The following is a 12,152-nucleotide window of genomic DNA, read 5'->3' as shown; positions in this document are numbered from 1 at the left end:
ACCCACAAAAAAGTGCATACTATATACACACAGATACACATGCTGTCAGGCAGTCAATTAAAACACACAAACATAAACCTAGGCAGCATGTGTGTGTACACACACACACACACACACACACACACACTACCAGGAAGATTTTTTCAGCCCTTTATATTCTATCTAAATCCTTCCTAAATACAGAGAGTCGATACACGATTCAGTCACCCACTGAATACACTGAGCTATACAAATACAAAGACACATATGTGCACACACATTCCTGCATGGACATATACATTCAGTGTCAAGAGATGATTTTCCATCTTCCTCTGACCTGTGACAATACTTGGGGAGCTCAGACACCTCTGCTCAAGGCTGTTTCCTGAGCCTTCACTTGCTATGCAAGAAACCAGTATCTAAGAAACAGGAAGAAGTTCTCATGACCTAAGGATCTTCTGAATGTTTCATGCCTGTTTCTGAGCAGCAGAAAAGTGAGCAAGAATATCCCCATTCGCCAACCAGGTTAATACCAGCAGGAAAACAACCCTGAGCTTTGATTAGATAAGGAGCCTGCCTGAGCTATTTACCTAATTTCCTGCCTTCCCCTGGAGAGGTAATTCAGGGCTGAGTCCCAGGAGTCTCAGGAGAAAGTGACTTTGATGTTAATGTTGATGCCTTAGAAACGCATCCCAGGAGAAGGTGATCTTGATGTTAATGTTGATGCCTTAGAAAGCAGAAGTGACCATAGTCACCTTGGCTTCTGAAGGACCCACAGCATAGAGCTAGCCCCCCCCACCCCCTCCCCGTGCATCACAGAATGACCCAGGCAGAGTAAAGCCTGGCCCTTGCATATTCCCACATCACTAGCCTCAGTCCCCTTTAGAGCACATATTCTAGGACCACTAGAAGAGCTTACACATCTCATCATCTCTGTCCAGAGTGGCTGAGGCTTGTTCAGACAGAAGCAGGGTGATGAGGTTGATCCCAAGGGCCTTGGACACAGACTGACCCAAGATCAGTACCATTTCTGCCACTTACCCACTGGGTGCCCTGAGCAAGGATGATCCTGTTCCTCAGATCTGATAATAGTACCTTGTTCATGAGGTTATTGTGAGGGTTAAATGAGATACAGTATGTGAAAGCACTAAGCCCAGCAAGTTTCCTGAAAACCAGTTGGTCTAGGGGACTAATAACCTGGTCAATTTACCAAATGAAACATTCCCGTTAGTCACTCTGCCAGTTGCCATCACTGTGTGACCCACCAAACTAAGTCTTTATTTATTTTAAATTATGATAGTAACTAACCAAAAGCAGGCTGTGGATGAGACAGAGGCACACAAGACTTTCATTTTCATGCTTTACTTTTGGGAGTGGTTCTTGTTTCTTCATCAGTAAGAATGATGGGAGGATACTCAGCTCTCTGACAGCAATGAGAATCACAGAGTTCAAGTAGCAACCCTAAACCATAGGAAGCCAATGGACTCAACTTTTGTAACAAGTTGGGTCTCAGTCAGGGTTCTACAGAAAAGAGAACCAATGGGACGTAGATAACCTGGTATTATATAAGTACACACATTCATACATGCATGAAATGGTGTACATGTGTATAAATACTATATATATTGTTTGAAATATATTTTAAATATAAATTAAATATATATTTTGTGAAAAAGCTGGATTAAAACTCAACACTCAAAAATCTAAGATCATGGCATCTGGTCCCATCACTTCATGGCAAATAAATAGGGATAAAATATAAGCAGTGACAGATTTTATTTTCTTGGGCTCCAAAATCACTGCAGATGGTGACAGTAGTCATGAAATTAAAAGATGCTTGCTCCTTGGAAGAAAAGCTATGAGAAACGTAGACAATGTATTAAAAAGCAGAGACATCACTTTGCCTACAAAGGTCCATATAGCCAAAGCTATGATTTTTCCAATCAGTTCAGTTCAGTCACTCAGTCGTGTCTGACTGTTTGCAAACCCATGAACTGCAGCACGCCAGGCTTCCCTGTCCATCACCAACTACTGGAGCTTACTCAAACTCATGTCCATCGAGTTGGTGATGCCATCCAAACATCTCATCCTCTGTCATGTCCTTTTCCTCCCACCTTCAGTCTTTCCTAGCATCAGGGTCTTTTCAAATGACTTAGTTTTTTTCATCAGGTGGCCAAAGCATTGGAGCTTCAGCTTCAACATCAGTCTTTCCAATGAATATTCAGGACTGATTTCCTTTAGGATAGACTGGTTGGATCTCCTTGCAACCCAAGGGACTCTCAAGAGTCTTCTCCAACACCACAGTTCAAAAGCATCGATTCTTCAGCACTCAGCTTTCTTTATGGTCCATCTCTCACAACTGTTCGTGACTTCTGGAAAAACCATAGCATTGACTAGACGGACCTTTGTTGGCAAAGTAATGTCTCTGATTTTTAATATGCTGTCTAAGTTGGCCATAGCTTTTCTTGCAAGGAATAAGCATCTTTTAATTTCATGGCTGCAGTCACCATCTGCAGTGATTTTGGAGTCCCCGAAAATAAAATCTGTCATTGTTTCCATTGTTTCCCCATCTATTTGCCATAAAGTGATGGGACCAGATACCATGATCTTAGTTTTCTGAATGTTGAGGTTTTTATTTTTTTCAAAGTTGGACTGAATCTGCTGTGTTCTTTTGTATACTTAACCCACTTCACACATGCATATACACAACATAACTGTCATCATTTTAGGAAACTTTCAACCACAGAACTTTCTTTTTGATCAAATCACTAGAAAGTTGATTGCTCCTGATAATCAAGTTGTCGTTGTTCAGTTTCTAAGTTATGTATGACTTTGCAACCCCATGGATGGCAGCACACCAGGCTCCCTGTCCATCACTATCTCTCCCAGAGTTTGTTTAAACTTATGTTCATTGAGTCAGTGATGCAATCCAACCATCTCATCCTCTGTCTCCACATTCTTTTGCCTTCAGTCTTTCCCTGCATCAGAGTCTTTTCCAGTGAGTCAGCTCTTCCCATCAGGTGGCCAAAGTATTGGAGTTTGGGCTTCAGCATCAGCCCTTCCAATGAATATTCAAGGTTAATTTCCTTTAGGCTTGACTGACTTGATCTTGCAGTGCAGGGGACTCTCAAGATCTTCTCCAACACCACAATTCGAAAGCATAAACCTGGATCATTCAACATGGCCAAATATGCATTTTCTCACTTCTGATTGTACTATTTCTAAGGTTACAGTGGACAGCAATCCATCTTGGCTAGGGAGGCCAGGAGGATCCACAGGGTGATCTCAAAGGGGATCTGCACGTGGGGGTAGTCCAGGTTGAACACTGGCAGTCGGCTCTCCTCGAACCACGTCGTGCCTAGAGCCACCACGTTGGCGGGGCTGGGCAGGCTGGAGCTGCTGCCCAGGCCCCCCCACCCGCAGGAGCTATGGCAGCAGCAGCAATGGGGCCCACTAGCTCTGCCCAGGGCCCGCCAGCTCCATGGGCTCTGCTCCCCGCGCCTCTGTCACGCTCGCAGTCGACCCTCCATGTGCTCAGCTCATCGCCCCGGAGTGGGTAGCGCTGCCCGCCTCCACCAAGACTGTGGTCCTGTGGCCGGGTCCCCGCTGCGAGCAAGCGCAGCGCCAGGCGGGCAGGAACCGGACGCACGAGGCCACAACGCGGTCTCTTAGTGCTCTCAGCAGCCCTCCCGCCAGCCGCCGGCCCATGCCCCAGCCTCCATACGCCGAGTCTGCAGGCTCCTGAATGTTGAGTTTTAAGCCAACTTTTCCACTCTCCTTTTTCACTTTCATCAAGATGCTCTTTAGTTCCTCTTTGCTTTCTGCCATAAGGGTGGTGTCATCTGCGTATCTGCCATTATTGACTTTTCTCCCGGAAATCTTGATTCCAGCTTGTGCTTCTTCCAGCCCGGTATTTCGCATGATGTACTCTGCACAGAAGTTAAATAAGCAGGGTGACAATCTACAGCCTTGACATACTCCCTTTCCTATTTGGAACCAGTCTCTTGTTCCACGTCTAGTTCTAACTGTTGCCTCTTGACCTGAATACAGATTGCACAGGAGGCAGGTCAGGTGTTCTGGTATTCCTGGTATTCCCATCTCTTTCAGAATTTTCCACAGTTTATTGTGATCCACACAGTCAAAGCCTTTGGCATAGTCATTAAAGCAGAAATAGATGTTTTTTGGAACTCTCTTGCTTTTTCCATGATCCAGTGGATGTTGGCAATTTGATCTCTGGTTCCTCTGCCTTTTCTAAAACCAACTTGAACATCTGGAAGTTCATGGTTCATGTATTGCTGAAGCCTGGCTTGGAGAATTTTGAGCATTACCTTACTAGCATGTGAGATGAGTCCAATTATGCAGTAGTATGAGCATTTTTGGCATTGCCTTTCTTTGGGATTGGAATGAAAACGGACCTTTTCCAGTCCTGTGGCCACTGCTGAGTTTTCCAAATTTGCTGGCATATTGAGTGCAGCACTTTCACAGCATCATCTTTCAGGATTTGAAGTAGCTCAACTGGAATTCCATCACCTCCACTAGCTTTGTTCATAGTGATGCTTCCTAAGACCCACTTGACTGCATTCCAGGATGTCTGGTTCTAGGTGAGTGATCACACCATTGTGGTTACCCGGGTCATGAAGATCTTTTTTGTACAGTTCTTCTGTGTATTCTTGCCACCTCTTCTTAATATCTTCTTGAGGGTTGGACTAAAAAGGCTGAGAGCTGAAAAATTGATGCTTTCGAATTGTGGTGCTAGAGAAGACTTTTGAGAGTCCCTTGGACAGCAAGGAGATCAAACCAGTCAATCCTAAAGGAAATCAACCCTGAATATTCACTGGAAGGACTGATGCTGAAGCTGAAGCTCCAATAATTTGGCCACCTGATGTGAAGACCCTACTCATTGGAAAAGGCCTGATGCTGGGAAAGACAGAGGACAGGAGGAAAGGAGGGTGACAGCGATGGTTGGATGGCTTCACCAATTCAATGGATGTGAGTTTGAGCAAACTCCAGGAGATGCTGAAGGACAGGGAAGCCTGGTGTGCTGCAGGCCATGGGGTTGGAAAGAGTTGGACATGACTTAGGGACTGAGCAACAACAACAATATATATATTATATATAATATATAGTTTGAAAAGATGCAGACAATCCAGATGTTATGCAGAACGTAACACTGCCCTGGAGAAGGCAATGGCACCCCACTCCAGTACTCTTGCCTGGAAAATCCTATGGTCAGAGGAGCCTGGTAGACTGCAGTCCATGGGGTCACTAAGAGTCTGAAACAACTTGAGCAACTTCACTTTCACTTTTCACTTTCATGCATTGGAGAAGGAAATGGCAACCCACTCCAGTATTCTTGCCTGGAGAATCCTAGGGAAGGGGGAGCCTGGTGGGTTGCCGTCTGTGGGGTCACACAGAGTTGGACACAACTGAAGCGACTTAGCAGTAGCAACACTGCCCCATTAAATCAATGACATCATGGTAATTGGATCAGAAAACCAGGAAGTTGCTAACAAGTTGGAGCTTTAGCAAGATACATTCAATCCTGAAGATGGGAGATAACACTACAAAGATACAGGGACCCCTTCACATCAGTCTCATTTTTAGGTCCAGGGATCTAAGAGAGTAATCAGAAAGTTATGGCTGCATAGAATATTCCCTATAACCAGCTGACAGAGGTGGGGAAAGTCTGAATATGGTTTACAACTAGGTCAGCTCATTGTGTAAGGGCAGGTCAAAAATGAACAATGACTACGCCGTAGCTCAATAATGGTTGCTTTGTAAGAGAGTCCTTAGCTTTAAGCTTTCTCTAGAGATAGTCTTGGCTGAAGGAAACTGCTTCACCAAAGAAAATGCTTCTTTTCAGCATAGCCTACATCCAGTCAGCAGCAGTGTCAACCATACTCCTTGACATTCGAGCTTCTGAATTCCCAGTAGGATCAGCTGGGACCTTCAATGGGACTTCATCACAATACAACTTCTCCCTCTATCCAACCAGATACTGATCCCAAGAGTACCCCCTAGGGGACTTCCCTGGTGGTCCAGTGGGTAAGACTCTGTCCTTCCACTGCAGTGGTGCTAGTTTCATCCCTGGTCAGGGAACTAGGATTCTGCATGTTTTGTGGTGGGTCCAAAAAAAAAAAAAAGCTATCCCAAGAATGTCCATGCCCAGTCACTCAGTTGTGTCCAACTCTTTCAACTCAATGGACTATAAGGCATGAGGCTCCTCTGTCCATGAAATTTTTCAGGCAAGAATACTGGAGTGGTTTGCCATTTCCACTTCCAAGGGATCTTCCCAACCCAGGGATTGAACTCTCATCTCCTCCATTGGCAGGCAGATTCTTTACCTGTGTACCACCTGGGAAGACCAACCCAAGAGCAAGACCTAATAAACATTCTGCATACTAATCTCCATCTCAAAGTCAGCTTTCTAGAGAACCCATTCCTTATACACCAAACACATGCACACACACATGCACACACATACACAATGTTCTATGACCTCTGATTACCCACAGTTGAGGAAATTATGGGCTTCCCTGGAGGCTCAGAGAGTAAAGAATCTGCCTGCAATGCAGAAGACCTGGGTTTATCTCCTGGGTCAGGAAGATCTCTGGAGAAGGAAATGGAAATACACTCCAGTACTCTTGCCTGGAGAATCCCATGGACAGAGCAGCCTGGCAGGCTACAGTGTGGGACTCATGGGGTCCCAAAGAGCCAGACATGACTGAGTGACTAACACTTTTACTTTCAAAGTGTGTCCTGGAGACTTCATGATAAGTTTAAAAACCTCTGAAAATAGCCTCCTCAGGAGTCCCCTTCCCCCTTGAGGGTAGCTACACTCCGTTTTGCTAGCCACTGTGATTTCTGTACCTAGAGAAGTCATAGAGCAAACACTGTAAATGGAGCAGGTTGTAATAAGCACATCATAGCTCCCTCACCACTAAAGACCCAGAGGAGGCCAGGAGAGCTGAGTTCAAGCATCTAAGAAGCTAGCAGACAGGTTTCCCCAACCAAGAGAGTTCCTGCCACAGCGTGTCTTGGCAGTTCTGCCTTCTACGATGGGAAACAGAGAAAAACAGAAAAGTACTGAGACAGAGGTTGAGAAAGGAGCAGGGATGTGAAGCAGTATCAAGAAAATGGTTGACCCCTTTAAAACCTAGAGTAATCTGCTCTTTGTCCCTCCTCTCAACTCTTCATGCTTACCACTGGCTAGAAGGTCAAAAAGATCATCTTTCTGATATGTGAATCTAACCAATTTGGTACAGGATGAAGAACAGATTTTAAAAAAAAAAAGAAAAGATGAGAAGATATCTGGATATGAAAAGTGAAATCAGTAGACTGGCTGCCCACCTAACCATCCACCTCAATCAGGTACTTATTTCAGCCTCAAAATTCCATTTTTGAATTTGATTCCATTTGAAAAAAATCACATGGACACTGTATAAAACAGAGTTTAGCCTAACATGTAAGACTAACTTTGTATGTTATGATCACCCTATTTGACCACTGGGCCAGGCTATGTTGTTATCCCATGGTTACTGAGAAGCAGGTCCCCAGTAAGTGAATAGTGGGAATTTGGTAGAAAATAAAAATATTTCCACTCCCAGACTCATCCCAGGCTTTCAGAATAATGCCCTCAGATTCTCACTTTCAAAAATTCCTTCCATTTTTTAAAGTACTCATCATAGATGAGCACAGGAAATCCAACTTTACTTGACCACTTTGAATCTTCTTCATCTCACACTCCCTAGGCATTCCCTTCATGAATAACTTTTTTGAGGATGTATGTTGTACAAACTGCACTTATACATGTTATTTTATTATCTCTTTAGAATTCCTTAGATCACTCAGTGAGCAAGAAATGAAGGTCAGGCACAAACCCTCACCTTCTGCTTCCAAATTCAGTGCACTTTCTATTAAACCCTCAATCCCATATACTTTCAATGTCCCCCCAAAAGACCAAATTTTCCCTTATTGTTGCCAGTGAATCCTGCTTATTAGAATTTTCAAATTCTACAATCTGTTCAACACAGAAAATACAGATTTTCCATTGTACATAACAAAGGTCTGTTCTTAATGTGACATTAAACACATTTAAAGAAAACAATGTGTGTATGTTAAAATAGAAAATAAATAAAAGGGAAAAAATAGATCCTAAGAGTGATTGTTTCAGATATATACTTTTATGTTTCAGATATATACTTTATGAAAATATGACAAGATGACAGAGTGGGTAAATCTTGAGATTTAGAATTAGTTTAACTGGGTTTGAATGACCTATTACTTTTCCTCTATATCTGTTTCCTCATCAGAAAAATATGATAAGAATAACAGTCTACACCTTACAAGATTGTCATGAGAATTAAAGTACAACCTATACAAAGTAAATGCTTAATTACGGTTCACTCTCAGGTTATTCAAAGTGTAGACAAAAATACAATCTAAAAAAGTGTTTTAAACTGATAACCAAGTTAATTTGACCATTAGAGTATTTGAGTGTGAAGACTAGAGTCATTTTAATCAGATTCATTAATTTTGAGAATATGTAGAAATACTTGATGGAGAAAAAGTCATTGGCAATGATGATAATGGGGAGAAGAAACAATGGTATAAAATTTTTACTCTGCCCTGGAACTGTTCTAAGTGCTTAAGCACAAGCTATTGTGAAAACCTCATGAAAATCTTATAAATATTGTTCTGTGTGCTCAGAAGCTCAGTCATATTGGACTCTTTGCAACCCCATGGACTGTAGCCTGCCAGTCTCCTCTGTCCATGGGATTCTCCTGGCAAGAATATTGGAGTGTGGTACCATTTCCTTCTTCCAGGGGACCTTCCTGGCCCAGGGATTAAAACTATATCTCCTGCATCTCCTGCACTGCAGGCTGATTCTTTACCATCTGAGCCACTAGGGAAGCCCTTTCAAGGATATATACACAAGTAAATAAACAAATGGATGATGGTATTGAAGGATGTGCTTGCTTAACAGTTGGGTAACAAAGATCTGGGAACATGATTAAGTTTAAGGAGCTAGAGGGAAAACTAAATAACAAATTAAATTTTAAAATAAAGATTTGCATGGAGTGGTAGTATAATTTGATATTCACAAAGGATTATTGCCTTCTAAATAAGTGCTTCTGAAGGTATAACAAGCACAACAGTAAAACTTTGTTGACCTAGATCTATTATTCCTTTGATTTCTCTGTTGATTACTTTATCAAGTCCCCTTTTTGGAAAGGTAGTTCAAAGACACATTTTAACATGTCACCACTGAAAATTTGTTTTGATATACAGAGAAAAATCAAACCACCTTATCTGAAATAAATAAATTCGTTACCTTATTTCTATTGGTCTCTATATGCTTGTGCTACGCCGTGTTGTGCTAAGTCACTTCATTCGTATCTGACTCTTTGGGACCGTATGAACCATAGCCTGAAAGTCTCCTCTATCCATGGGATTCTCCAGGCAAGAATATGGGAATTGTACATGCCCTTACTGGGTTGCCATGCCCTTCTCCAGGGTATTTTCCCAACCCAGGGATCAAACCCAAGTCTTGAACCCAGGTCTCTTAGTCTTCTGCATTGGCAGATGGATTCTCTACCACTAGTGCCACCTGTGAAGCCCTCTCTATACCCTTATGTGGATTTGTTTTTATTTATAAAATGCAGAACTAGCTGGTGATAGATAGATAAATCCATAGATAGATAGATCCTCTATTACAATGCAAAATCCACAAACAGTCCTGACTATGTCATATTCACAGTTGTATCCCCACTCCCAGAATATTTTTCACAGAATAGGTGCTCAGTAAACAATTATTTCTAGATTTAAAATTAAACTGACTAAGGAAGATTTCTGGGCCTCTCTGGTGGCTCAGAGGTAAAGCATCTGCCTGCAATGCAGGAGACCTGGGTTCTATCCCTGGGTCGGGAAGATCCCCTAGAATGAAATGACAACCCACTCCAGTACTCTTGCCTGGAAAATCCCATGGATGGAGAACTGGTAGGCTACAGTCTGTGGGGTCACAAAGAGTCAAACACGACTGAGCGACTTCACTTTCATTTTTCATTTTCAAGGAAGATTCAACTCTGGTCTTCCTCAAAAGTTCTTGCTATCAATACAAGAAGCATGTGAAGTCTTAGAGTTGAGAAGGAAGGGCAAGTTCAAGGACCGCAAAGGTGACAAGTTGCCTGTGTGGTAGCTAGTCACAACCCTATAGGTAGAAAGTGAAGGTAGGAAGAAACACAAACTTGTTGACTTGTTGATGGTTTCAGTCATGGAGACGTGTGTTACATTATATGAATCTTCTCTATTTTAGTTGGCTCTATGATCATGGAAAGACTCAACCAAACCAGCAGTGTCTCTGAGTTCATCCTCCTGGGACTCTCCTCCCAGCCTGAGGACCAGAAGCCACTCTTCATCCTCTTCCTCATCATATACCTGGTCACCATAACAGGGAACGTGCTCACCATCCTGGCCATCCACTCTGACTCCCAACTGCACACCCCTATGTATTTCTTCCTGAGTGTCCTGTCTTTCACTGACATTTGGTATACAACAAGCATTGTCCCCAAGATGCTAGTTGACTTCCTGTCAGAGAAGAAGACCATCTCCTATGCTGGGTGTCTGGCTCAAATGTATTTTATATATGTTTTGGCTAACATTGACAGCTGTCTTCTTGTGGTCATGGCCTATGACCGCTATGTGGCCATCTGTGACCCCTTCCACTATGTCACCATCATGAGCCACCGCCGCTGTGTCCTGCTAGTGGCCTTCTCCTGCTCATTGCCTCACCTCCACTCACTCCTACACATACTTCTGCTGAATCAGCTCACCTTCTGCAACTCCAATGCTATCCACCACTTCCTCTGCGACATCAACCCTCTGCTGAAATTGTCCTGCTCCTCCATATTTGTCAATGATCTCACAATAAAGACAGAAGGGCTGGTTGTTTTGGTGACCCCTTTCCTATGCATTGTTTTCTCTTATGTGCGAATCTTCATTTCAGTTCTCCGGATCCCCTCAGCTGCTGGGTAACACAAAGCCTTCTCCACCTGTGGCTCCCACTTTACTGTGGTAATCCTGTTTTATGGAAGCATCTTTTATGTCTATTTACAGCCCTTGTCCAGGTACACTGTTCAGGACCGAGTGGCTACAATTGTCTACACTGTTCTGTCCTCCATGTTCAACCCTTTCATCTACAGTTTGAGAAACAAAGACCTGAAGAGGGGCCTGGGGAAGCTGATGGCCAGGAGGAAATCCTAGCCAGAAGCTTTGTGGACATGTTCATGGGTATTTCTGCTGGTTTCTGATGCACACAACAAACTCTTGTAAGTCAACAGGTATAAATCACATGTGTCATGGATGTTTGATTGTGCTCACTTCTTTACATGTGCAACTATCAACTACTGAGACTCTATTATGATTAGTAATAGGCTCCAGTTCTACCAAAATCCTGATTCCAGTTTTCATATATCTACATCTGTCTTCCTACTGAAAGGTTGCCCATGCTATGAGCCATGTGCGATGTTGGGACTCATGCCTCTGGAGGAGAGAATTCAATCTGGGGCCAGAGATGAGGCTTGATCACTAGAAGCTTTTGTGTAATAAACTTTTATTAATGTATGAAAGAGCTAGAGAAATCTTCTGACATTGACATCAGAAGGAGACAGAAAGAGTTTCCCCTTGTTAGCTTTTAGCAAAGGGGTATAATATCAATAACCTCAGATATGCAGATGACACCACCCTTATGGCAGAAAGTGAAGAGAACTAAAAGGCCTCTTGATGAAAATGAAAGAGGAGAGTGAAAACATGGGCTTAAAGCTCAACATTCAGAAAACTGAGATCATGGCATCTGGTCCCATCACTTCATGGGAAATAGATGGGGAAACAGTGGGAACAGTGTCAGACTTTAAATCACTGCAGATGGTGACTGCAGCCATGAAATTAAAAGACGCTTACTCCTTGGAAGGAAAGTTATTACCAACTTAGACAGCATATTAAAAAGACATTACTTTGCCAACAAAGGTCTGTCCAGTCAAGGCTATGGTTTTTCCAGTAGTTATGTATGGATGTGAGAGTTGGACTGTGAAGAAAGCTAAGCAGTGAAGAGTTGATGCTTTTGAACTGTGGTATTGGAGAAGACTCTTTTTTTTTTTTTTTTTTTGGAGAAGACT

At 42.9% G+C, this 12,152-nt stretch overlaps 1 pseudogene; it reads left to right on the top strand.

Moving 5' to 3' along the window:
- Positions 1-10,302: 10,302 nt before the first annotated feature.
- Positions 10,303-11,241, top strand: LOC102392633 (annotated as a pseudogene).
- Positions 11,242-12,152: the final 911 nt, after the last annotated feature.

The sequence above is a fragment of the Bubalus bubalis genome, chromosome 12, assembly GCF_019923935.1.
Source record: "Bubalus bubalis isolate 160015118507 breed Murrah chromosome 12, NDDB_SH_1, whole genome shotgun sequence".
Taxonomy (NCBI): Eukaryota; Metazoa; Chordata; class Mammalia; order Artiodactyla; family Bovidae; genus Bubalus; species Bubalus bubalis.
This window is presented reverse-complemented; position numbering and strand designations above follow the sequence as displayed.